This window comes from Coregonus clupeaformis, chromosome 35, assembly GCF_020615455.1.
Source record: "Coregonus clupeaformis isolate EN_2021a chromosome 35, ASM2061545v1, whole genome shotgun sequence".
NCBI classification, from domain to species: domain Eukaryota; kingdom Metazoa; phylum Chordata; class Actinopteri; order Salmoniformes; family Salmonidae; genus Coregonus; species Coregonus clupeaformis.
This window is the reverse complement of record NC_059226.1, coordinates 15,510,759-15,522,833: the sequence shown is the minus strand read 5'-3', so window position 1 is coordinate 15,522,833 and position 12,075 is coordinate 15,510,759.

Below are 12,075 nucleotides of genomic sequence, written 5' to 3'. Positions count from 1 at the left end.
TGTGCTTCAAGTCCACAGGCCTACCGTTGATGGACAGGTTGAAAGCTAACATTTAGAGAACGTTCCACGCTTTATCTCTTGATCAGCCCCCTGCCGCGCCGATTCTTGTTCATAGTGTTTTGTACACTCAGTGTATGTCAACTTGTGACAATCTTTATGTCAGCATAGTGTCGTGTAGGGATATGTTATGACTAAGGGGCAGGAGTTTTTCCTGACCACATGACCAGACAAGGAAAATGGCCGGGACTTAATGGTTCTGGTCATGTCACATGATCAGGAAATACCCAGAGCCTTAGTTATGACAATAGATTCCTGTGAAAATGTCTCACAAGGTTGTACTGTTCTCATAGTGTCCCTGTCACCACGGTATTACGGGGCAGGACTGCCTGGTGAACCCTAGTCTCACAAATCAGGTAGCAGCACGAAAGTGAAAGACAGACGTCAAGGCTAGGTGAATCCCTCTGGATAACACTCAATACAAAGGAGGCTGGGAGATAACCCCTCTCTCCTTCATTCTCATATTTTCCACAAGTTCTTCCACCTAGTTCTTTCCTCAGTTATCTATCTTGAAAACCAACACCTTTCCGCATGTGAAAGATGACATAACCCCTACTGCACTGACTCTGAGTGATCAGAGTCCTGCCTAGTCCCTTAGCGGTTCTTCATTTGGACCCCCCCTTCCTGATCAAAGCTGTCGTAGGGGAGAGAGGAGGAAAGAGGAGGGGGTCTCCCAGGGCCCTCTGAGTCACTGTGATTAGGTTTGGGAACGGTAACATATGCATAATGAGCCTTGGCGGCTGGGGGGACTCCTGATCCCGTGGCACCGCTCGGCTCCTCCGCTCCTCTCTCCCAGTGGGCCAAATGGATCCACAAATTGAGTTGGTTCTGCTTAGCAAATCAGATTTTGCATGGGAGGGCCCCGCCATTACTGGGCTGCAGAGTGTTCAGGGTCATCTGGTTTAGTTGGGGAAATTGATTTTTGTGTTTTAACCCCATTGTCCTCCTCCTGTTTCCCTGCCACCCATGCACCCGTTTCTCCCCTCTTTTTGACCCCTTCTTTCCCCATTTCTGTCTCCACGGCTGTCTCTATTTCTCGTTGAGTGAGTGTGGGGTCTCAGAACTGGTATAATTTGATACCTCAGTTGACTGAACCAGAGAACTCATAGCCTGAGCACGTTGGAAGCTGTAAGTGTAGTTGAGGTGTTTGAACTAACCAAAAAGTGAAGTGTATCAGGAAATATATAAACAACCATGATTTCCCAACTAAATTGGACATGACCACTCATGTAAAAAATGCTTCTTGTTTTTTTATCTAGAGATATGTTGCTGATAATATGTTAGTGGAAGAAGAAACCTTCGCTAGCAGTTAGGCTACAACAAGCACAGGTCCTCAGACAACCTACTACAAAAAAATACACCGTTTTAATGCGTTTTCTTTATTCTCCTTCCACGATGCTGCTTGAGGATGAAAGGCAGACACTTCAAAGCAATACCTCTTGTTCTAACCACCTTCCTAGAGCTACAATATCTACGCTCTCAACCACAGCTCTCGACTTCTATAAAGATGCTAATGAAAGATGCTATACATCAGGGGTTCCCAACATTTTGCAGGTTTAAAGCTTATTTCCTGCAATTCTACACAATTTGTATTTGGGGTGCAGAGAACATCTTGCAGTTTTAAAGCTCATGTCTAATGTGTATTCATGTGATATTTGAGTGACTCAAACATTACAACAAAATCTATAGGCTAAAATATCTAGCTAAAAAACGTTAGCTGACATGGGTTAGTTGATCTGGACATTTCTGACAAGTTATAAATAGCTCTCTAAGGTATGCAATGACTAACATGACAAGAGGAAAACTGATGATGCACTACCCAATTTCGAAATTGCGCCTTGTGCATTCTACTATTACAACTTTCAAGAGTAAGTTGAAAGCCAGATTGAGGGAACCACTGCTATACATGACAAGCGGCTAGAAGCGCACTACTTTTGTTGTTCAAGTGAGTCATGGTAATAATCAATTACACCAAATTAATTAACACCCCTGTCTCATTGCAACACTCCCAACCATCCATCCACCCACACACACAGCCACACACACTTCTTCTCCCTCTCTGGGAGTTGGTCACACACATCCAGTGAAGACAGACTACAGCGAAATGCAAAGTTCCAGAGCCAATGTTGAGTTGTGGCCTGGTATAGGTGAAATTATACAATCGTATTGCATGCTATGCTACGTTATAAAAGCTAACCATACTGTTTCATACACTTGGAAAAGGGGTTCCAAAAGGCTTCTACATGGAACCCAAAAGGGTTCTTCAAAGGGTTCTCCTATGGGGACAGCCGAATAATCTTTAAAGGTACTACATACACTGTAGCACCTTTGTTTCTAAAAGTGACAACTGCCTGTTGTCTGTGATTGTGTCAAATCGATTCTCATAACTGTACTTAATAATATATGCCATTTAGCAGACGCTTTTATCTAAAGGAATTTAGTCATACGTGCATACATTTTTACGTATGGGTGGCCCCAACAGGAATCAAGCCCACGACCCTTGGCATTGCAAGCGCCAGGTTCTACCGACTGAGCCACACAGGACTGCTCATAACCTGTTATTTGCTGATATTGGTGGTGCATAAGGGATTGTGGGACGTGTTTCCTAATGTCTGAAATGACTTAGCTGCTCCGTTCACTCAGTTAGACATGTCTCTCCTCAATCCATTTTCTCCCTCCTTTCCTCCATTCATCTGCCTCTCTTTCTGTCTTAAAATGCCTCTCTCTTTCCTTCCCCTCTTTTCCACCAGTGCTTTCCTCCTTAGCCATCCCTTTCTCCTCTCACTCCCTCTATTGTTGTCTTTTTCTCTCTCGCTTTCACTCTGCATCTTTATCTCCTTCTACCTCTCCTCCTCTCTCCCCATCCTCTCTCTGTCTTCCCCCCTCTTTTTCTCCACCCTCTCCCTCTTTCGTTCTGTGCATCACTCCACCTCTCTCTGTTTGATTGGTCTCCTCCCCTATTGTGTGTGTGTGTGTGTGTGTGTGTGTGTGTGTGTGTGTGTGTGTGTGTGTGTGTGTGTGTGTGTGTGTGTGTGTGTGTGTGTGTGTGTGTGTGTGTGTGTGTAGAGAGTAGGATGACTACAGGCCCACAGGGGATTGTCGTGGAAGACAAGCAGGAAGCCAGCAGGGATTCAAACATCAGCCAAGCACAGGAGGAGACCAAACAGAGAGAGAGAGAGTTGGAGTGATTTACAGAAGCTTGTAGTCAGCTGGAGGCTGGAGAGGGTCAGGGTGGCAGAACTATGGGGGAGTGGAGGGTGTTTGAGGGGGGTGCCATCCCTCCCCAGCACAATAGGGAGGTTTCTTCCGCGCCTCTCGGTGGCAAGGGGCCCCTTCCCTCACCCCTGGGGCCCGGGCCCCTCTGTTGTTGTTAAGTGAGCCCTGAGTGAGATTGATGGGGGTCAAGACCCCCCCCTCCTCCCCTATACCCTGGGGCAGTGCCCAACCCTCATCCCCTCCTTTTCCACCCCCCTTCTAAAATATGCTTGGGCCAGTCCAGCTGCGCCTGTTCCTCTCACTCTCACTCCTCTCTCTGTAGCCTACTCTCCCCTCTTCCCTCTCTTTTGTGACCCTTCCCCACTCTGTTCTCTGTCTCTGGATTCTCTCTGATTGGGTTTGTGTTAACTGCCTCTTCGCTGGGAAACCGTAAATTACACCGGCGGGAGGAAATGGGGTCCTCCTTTTCTCTCGGTTTTCCCCCTCTTTCTACAGACACTGGGGCTGGAAGGGTGAGGGACAGGGAGAGACAGAATGAGTCAATGAAAAGGTGTAACACATTTCCTCCTCTCGAGCCCTCTTTGTTGAGCTGAACTAATTACCAAACAAAAGGGATGTCTGTTGGGAAAAGAAAGTTTTGAACCTAAAAACATACAGATACTCAAAATTCATCCATTTTGAATATGAGCCACTGTGTTGTTGATGGAGTACACATGGGATTCCCAATACACCCACCTCTCTCTTTCTTTCTCTATACCTATCTGTCTCTCCTCCCTCTCACACACACAGAAGCCCCCTTTCTCTCTTCGGCCCAGTGGTTGTTGTTTATCTTCAGCTGAGATGAAACTATCGGTCCATTCCTCACAGTGCAGGAGGACATTTGTCTTGCCTGGCAGCCCTGCTCCCCTGACCCCTCTGTTGGTCATCTCCAGTGACCAGCCATGGAGCATTCACATCCCCCCCACACACACAGCCTCTGCCTCCCCTATGTCCCCCCATCCTCCACTCTGCACCCCCTACCCACTGCATCCACACACCCCATCCAGCAGAGGATACCACAGTAAACAAGCTTTTATGTGTCCATCTTGGACAGGGCTCCTCCAGGACCATAGTCATAGAGCATGCTGGTCTAAAGAAAACCCCAACTTTCTTCTTCCTGAATGTTCTCTCAGCCTGTCAGCCATTCTAGTATGATACCTTGTTGCATATCATCATGGGACATGTAGTAAATGACAAACCTTATTCAGGTTCTCTGTGTGGGTGTCCTACATTAAGAGGTGCACTTAAGAGGTGACATTCTTAAGTGCATCATGTGAGTGAATGCATTTGTCATATGGTTATCAAAGCCCTAAAGGCAATGCTAATGTGTTGTCAATAGCTTTAAAACATGAATGTGATTAAAATGACATGAAATGACAAGAACGTCAATGCATTCTAAAATGTGTCAATATAGCGCCATTAAGAATCAATAGCTCAAATCTGATGTCACAGCATCAGTGCATTGAAGGTATTGTACACCAGGGAATGAGAACACCATGCCACATGATTTGATTTGAAGAAAAAGCCCAACACAAAGACACACAACATCATCAACAACAACAACAACAACAACAACAGTTGATGCCTCTGCCTGACATTACCATAGAGACAAAATTGTGTTTTTAATGTCTTTCTCTTCTCTCAATTTCCTCATTGTCTCTCACCTGCCTTTCTATGGTTTCTTACTTTCCTCCTTTTTGCTTCCTCTAATACTCTTTATATCCATCTCTCTCTCTCTCTATCTCTCTCTCTCTCTCTCTCTCTCTCTCTCTCTCTCTCTCTCTCTCTCTCTCTCTCTCTCTCTCTCTCTCTCTGTCTCTGTCTCTGTCTCTGTCTCTGTCTCTGTCTCTCTCACTCTGTCTCTCTCTCTCTCTCTCTCTCTCTCTCTCTCTCTCTCTCTCTCTCTCTCTCTCTCTCATATTCCATGCCACTGTCTATCCTCAAAGATCATCTTTCTATCTCTCTATTTCCCCTCTCTCTCCCTTCCCTTCCTTCTCAACATGTTACCCTCCCCTCCCTCCCTCAATCCCCCTCTCTCTCTCCCTCCCTACCTCCTTCTCTCTGCAGGAGCAGCGCTGTAGCAGAGAGATAATGGCCGCCGGCTCCTCAATCTTGGGAGTGTAATGTGTTTCTGACGTGGGATTTTGCCGCCCGCCCCGGGGGGAAGCATGGAGACGACACCATGATCGAGTGTCAGGTGCTGCTGGCAAATATCTGTGTGTGTACACTGTGCAGTGTGTGTGTGTTGGCAAATAACTGTGCACTGTGCACTGTGCACTGTGCAGTGTGTGTGTGTGTGTGTGTGCCCATGCTGGAGTGCTGCTGTGAATCACTCTGCATATCAAACAGTTACATAATGATGTCAATTTTGTTTAGCCAGTATCCTTGACTGTTGGGACCACCTATGTGTTTTTCCCTCTTGTAAAGAATACCTTTGCTTCTAACCCAAGAATTTCTTCAGAAATGGATTGGCGCTTCTCTATTCAAACGTGCTAAAGTGATGGCCCCAAGCTCCTACTTTTATGACCAAGGAATATCCATGTCATACTGTGCTCTCCAGTTACTGCAGTGTGATTTGTGGTTTGATTGGACTGTATGAGTCTAACGGGCTGAGGCGTTGATTTGTTCTGCCCTGCAAACTCCCTGTCTCAGGTTTTGATTGAATAGGCCACCCAAGTCTTTGATTTTAACTTTACAAAAGGACAATAGAGACCCTGCTACCACATCATTCAGCACTCTCACTCTTTGCCTAAGTAGCTACATATCTCCCCAAAGCAAAAAGAGGGAAGCATTGTAGCCTATGTAACATGGCTGTCGTTATGTGCCATCTTGAAGTAGGCCTATATACCACTGTTTCTTCAATAACTAACCCTGACACATACAGGGTCAACAGCCTAACCATGCAAACTTCCAAAATATTTTTCTTTTTCTGAACATGCGTCCCTCGGAACTTCTGAATAATCCAAATGTCAGATTTGGAATGCCATAGATCTGCGATGTGACAAAGGGCCTGGAGAACAGTGAGAGAAAAGGACGCTACCTGATACTGCACATCTCTGTAAGAGGGGCCTTCCTCTGAGAGAGCACAATGCTTTATGGCTACAGGGCCTGACCTCAGAGGCCTGAGCAAAGAAAGAAAGAGCCATTAAAAAACAGATATTTCTCTGTCCTGCTGACACGGGGCTCCCGTCATCAGAGGCCTACGGCAACACAGAAGCCCTGTGTGATGATCATGTCCACATTCTGATTGTGCCCACATTTTCAGACAGGTGTAGACGATTAAAAGAGCCATTGTGAACTGATTGTGATCAGATTTTTAACTGATTTTGATTAGATATTATAAGTGTAAACAGACAAGATCAGGACAAAAAGGACGCATGTTAGAACCAGGTAAAACGGGGCTATTGAGGCCATATATTACCGGCCTGATTGACTCAAAGGAAGAATAGGGTTTTTTTCTGGTATGAAGAAGAGAGTTTGCTGGGAAAAGGGGTTGACTGAGGACAGCTCTGAATTAAAAAATGTTGGGTTGTTTGAGTGCATCTGAGAGGGTGATTTTGTATGTCTGTGGATATATATCTGTGTTTTGTAAATGTGTACAAAGTACGAACCTATGCTGTAACTATCTACAGCAGGGGTTAATTTGGCTGGCAAACTAAATACCAGTTTCTTCATCCCACCTACGATCATCGTGTATGTCCTTGTATGTTTGATGTCTGGCTATGTGTGTATGTGTGTGCGTGTGTGTGCTGGGCTGAACCGAACAGCTGGCTCCTCTGCTTTCTCTGGGTTAGTGACGGCTCTCTGCTTTCTCTGGGTTAGTGACGGCTCTCACTCACAGACACACCAGAGGATTCTGGGGCCTCACGGGGCCACGCTGCCATCTGATAGGGCCACAACAGGAGTGCTATTTATCTAAGGTTAGGTTACAGCAATTACAGCAGGGTCAAGCAGACTGACACACACACACACTCACATACACACAATTATAACAAAAGGAGTCAGACTCTCTCTCTCTCTCTTTCTCTCTCACACACTCTAAACACAGTGAAAGCACTGCCACTTCTGTCACTGACAAGCTTCTAGCGAAATTACAGATCTGACATCGACCTCCGTCACGCTGCACTCTCCTCTCGTCAAACTCTCTCCCCCAGTCTCCCCTCCACTTTCGCTAACCCCTGTCCTACCTGTCACCTGATCCATGACAATGCTTTTACAGACGAAAGCCCTCCTCACCCCTTAACGTCCCCCTCCTCCCCCCTCCTCATGGCTGTTCCCTGTTTATGAAACCAGATGCTGCTCTTTGAAACACTGGCCTACCGCCAACAACCTCATTATATTATACACATGGTGGTTCACACAGTACTGGTTCAAATAGTACTGGTTCATACAGTACTGGCCTCCTGTAGCTCAGTTGGTAGAGCATGGCGCTTGCAACGCCAGGGTTGTGGGTTCGATTCCCACGGGGGGCCAGTATGAAAAATGTATGCACTCACTAACTGTACTGGTTCTTACTGTACTGGTTCATATAGTACTGGTTCATATAGTACTGGTTCATATAGTACTGGTTCATATAGTACTGGTTCATATAGTACTGGTTTCTACAGTACTGGTTCATATAGTACTGGTTCATATAGTACTGGTTCATATAGTGCTCAGCTCAGAGAAAATGAGGTGGATATCTGGGTTCTAAACCATGTATGGGAGCAAATCAGTAGAGGTTACCCTAGATCCAGAACAAGTGGGGTTAGCATGCGTGTACATGGTTGACATGTTTCTTTGTTATTGAAGAGCAAATTCTATAAGAGCACATTCCTAATGGCACATTTTACCCCCTGGATTAAATTGTGTCCCTTGAATAAAAAAGTACAAGACATCATGCTATCGTTATATGAAGAAAAACACTACCAGAATATATTGAAATATTGTTGACACATTGGAATCCAGCTAAAGATGTTATTTGCTATAAATGGCATCTTATTAATTATTAAGTGATGCGCTACAATTAATACCAAATTCACCCACGTTGAGAAAATGGTCAAATGGTAATCACATATTAATTACCTAATAATTACTATTTTGTTTCTTTGGGATTAATTAAATGTAGCATCATAATATATTATTTAGCACTCGATAGTTATCACTTGTGTTGAATTAATGAATAACTAATTGTTAATAACATGAATGAATAACATTTGGAAACCTCTACTTATTCAAATAAAAGCAACAAAGTTCAGATGTGCGAGAACCTTTTGAATTGTTAAACCATGTAAACTATTACACCTACAGTATAGTTTAAATGTAAAGAAAGTGAATGTTGACTGTATAGATCAGCATTATGTTTTGTTTGTCTTCATTTTTCATCCAAAGAACCAGCTTGAGATACTATGATACTGAATGTTTTTGGGGCCTATATCTATGTTTTTGGGGTCTATATGTTTTTGGGGCCTATATGTTTTTGGGGCCTATATCTATGTTTTTGGGGTCTATATGTTTTTGGGGCCTATATGTTTTTGGGGCCTATATCTATGTTTTTGGGGTCTATATCTATGTTTTTGGGGCCTATTTGTTTTTGGGGTCTATATGTTTTTGGGGTCTATATGTTTTTGGGGTCTATATCTATGTTTTTGGGGCCTATATGTTTTTGGGGTCTATATGTTTTTGGGGCCTATATGTTTTTGGGGTCTATGTCTATGTTTTTGGGGTCTATATGTTTTTGGGGCCTATATGTTTTTGGGGCCTATATCTATGTTTTTGGGGTCTATATGTTTTTGGGGTCTATATGTTTTTGGGGCCTATATCTATGTTTTTTGGGGTCTATATCTATGTTTTTGGGGCCTATATGTTTTTGGGGTCTATATGTTTTTGGGATCTATATGTTTTTGGGGTCTATATCTATGTTTTTGGGGCCTATATGTTTTTGGGGTCTATATGTTTTTGGGGTCTATATCTATGTTTTTGGGGCCTATATGTTTTTGGGGTCTATATGTTTTTGGGGTCTATATGTTTTTGGGGTCTATATCTATGTTTTTGGGGCCTATATGTTTTTGGGGTCTATATGTTTTTGGGGTCTATATCTATGTTTTTGGGGCCTATATGTTTTTGGGGTCTATATGTTTTTGGGGTCTATATGTTTTTGGAGTCTATATGTTTTTGGGGTCTATATGTTTTTGGGGCCTATATGTTTTTGGGGTCTATATCTATGTTTTTGGGGTCTATATCTATGTTTTTGGGGTCTATTTGTTTTTGGGGCCTATATCTATGTTTTTGGGGCCTATATGTTTTTGGGGTCTATATGTTTTTGGGGTCTATATGTTTTGGGGGTCTATATGTTTTTGGGGTCTATATGTTTTGGGGGTCTATATGTTTTTGGGGCCTATATGTTTTTGGGGCCTATATGTTTTGGGGGTCTATATGTTTTTGGGGTCTATATGTTTTTGGGGTCTATATGTTTTTGGGGTCTATATGTTTTTGGGCCTAAGTTTAGTTTTAAAAAAATCTATTGAAAAACATCTTGCATAGCAGTTTTGATTGAATGGGGACCTCATACAGCAATCCTATTACTTATGTTCTATTGGGTTTGAGTGGCTCTGGAACTGTCCTTCTACCATTATGGATCATATTAGAGATAAGGCCGTGTTCTGTTCTAGCCTATGATAAACACAAGCCAGACTGTATATGGTAAAAACAGGCCCACCCAGTCAGTCACTGCTCTGTGGTGCCACTGTCTCCCCCTCCCCTGACCTCTGACCCCCAACGTAATGTCACCCCCGAGGCGCTGGTAAATTGACCCCTCGGTGAAGGACGCACAAGGACCCTCTGTTTGGAGGAGGAGGGGGGGGGGGGGGTGGACGAGGGGCCCAGACGCCTTGGCTAGGGGGTGACAGGGAGGGACACTGGGGTGTGTCCTCTATTCTACCCTTCTATCCTTTCTTCTCCTCTTCCAGTCCTGTCCTGTCCCTGGTGCTGTTGCCACGACGCCTGGCAGATGTCACCAGGTGGTGGCCCCTCTGGCAGTCGGGTGACAGCCAGCCAGAGCCCACACTTAGAGCTCTGCTACCCGACCGGAGCCTGACGAGCCCCGACATTATACATTGGGTTAGGGCCGGGTAGGGCCTGTTTTTTCATCAATAACTAGGGTAGTGGCAGGACTCGGGTATCACTAAATTGATCACTAACACTTTGAAGCTGAGCCATTTGCTTGTGCTCTGCTGCGCAGTACAGTCACATCTGACTAAGATCATAACATGGTGTCAGAAGTGCTTCAACCTCGTCAAATATAAAACAGGAGAGATTATTTCACAGAAAATAATGTTTCTTGTGTTTTGTCAATAGCTAACAGCTAACTGCTCTATCATGTCTCTTCATTGAGCAGAGCAGCCCAAGCGGCACCGTCGCTATGGATACTCACAGACCCAGAGCCACCATGAGCAGAATGCATGCAGAGCGAGCTGCGCGCAGGGAGCAATCGAGTGACAGACAGAGTGATGGACGTTATTTCTGATTCCGGGTTTCAGGCAAGGCTGGGCCTTAAATTTGGCAGAAGGAATCGGGCCTGGGTAGGGTAGGACCTGAACATCGCGGGCATGGGTAGGGCTTGGGCTAAAAATGAATGCCCATGCAGACGAGTGGCTTGAATCTGAGTGCGTCAGCCTTCTGTAAATCCACATCTGTGCAGTAGAATCACTGATGTGTCCATGCAGGCAGAGCTATGGTCGTCATTACCACTAACGAGGATCATTTCTATTAATGTATTCCTCTCCTATCTTATATACGGCATTTATGTGTTTCTATGTTGAACCGTTAATCAGCTGGGCCAGTTAATTAGGTGTCACTTTCCATTTACAGTAAATAACACAATGACATGTGATCGTTTGGGTACCAATGGTTTCAGACTGTCTCAAATGAGTACAGAGTTCCATATCTTTCCATATAATGTCCCTGTGAATACCAGATAAACTCATCTGAAATAGGACTGTGAATAAATACCATCTGAAAAATACCAGATACAAGTTACCTCTACATACAGTAGTATAACATGCTGTGAGACCCACAGCTGTAAGGGGCAATATAAATGTGATCCACTGTTAAATCATTACTGTTACACACAGTTCCCCTTGTGTTAGAACTGATGTTCCTCCAAAATGGCATAAGGGCCTCGGGACAATGCAATGAAACAGTGGACGTTTGCCATGGCAATGTAAAGGAGGGAGGGCAGAAGAGAGAGGGGAGGAGAGGAGAGGGGAAGAGAGGGCAGGAGAGGAGAGGGGAAGAGAGGGGAGGAGAGGAGAGGGGAAGAGAGGGGAGGAGAGGAAAGGGGAAGAGAGGGGAGGAGAGGAGAGGAGAGGGGAAGAGAGGGGAGGAGAGGAAAGGGGAAGAGAGGGGAGGAGAGGAGAGGGGAAGAGAGGGCAGGAGAGGAGAGGGGAAGAGAGGGGAGGAGAGGGGAAGAGAGGAGAGCGAGGGAATTCCAATCCGACGGCTTCGAGGTTGCCACCTCCTTCTCCAGATGCCGTCGCCATGACGACAGCAGGCTGGGAACATGACCTTTGACCCTGCCTGGGGTCTGTACTGAGGGTCGCCGGCTGACCCCTGCTGTTTGTACAGAAAGTCCCGCGGGCCACGAGAGAAAGAAGGGGGGCAGGGGTAGGGAGGGACATCTGCTGGTGTGTGTGTGTGCGCGCGTGTGTGTGCGTGTGTGTGTGCATGCGTGCTTACATTTATTTCTGTTATACTGTACTCTTGTGTATGTACTGTGTAGTTAGG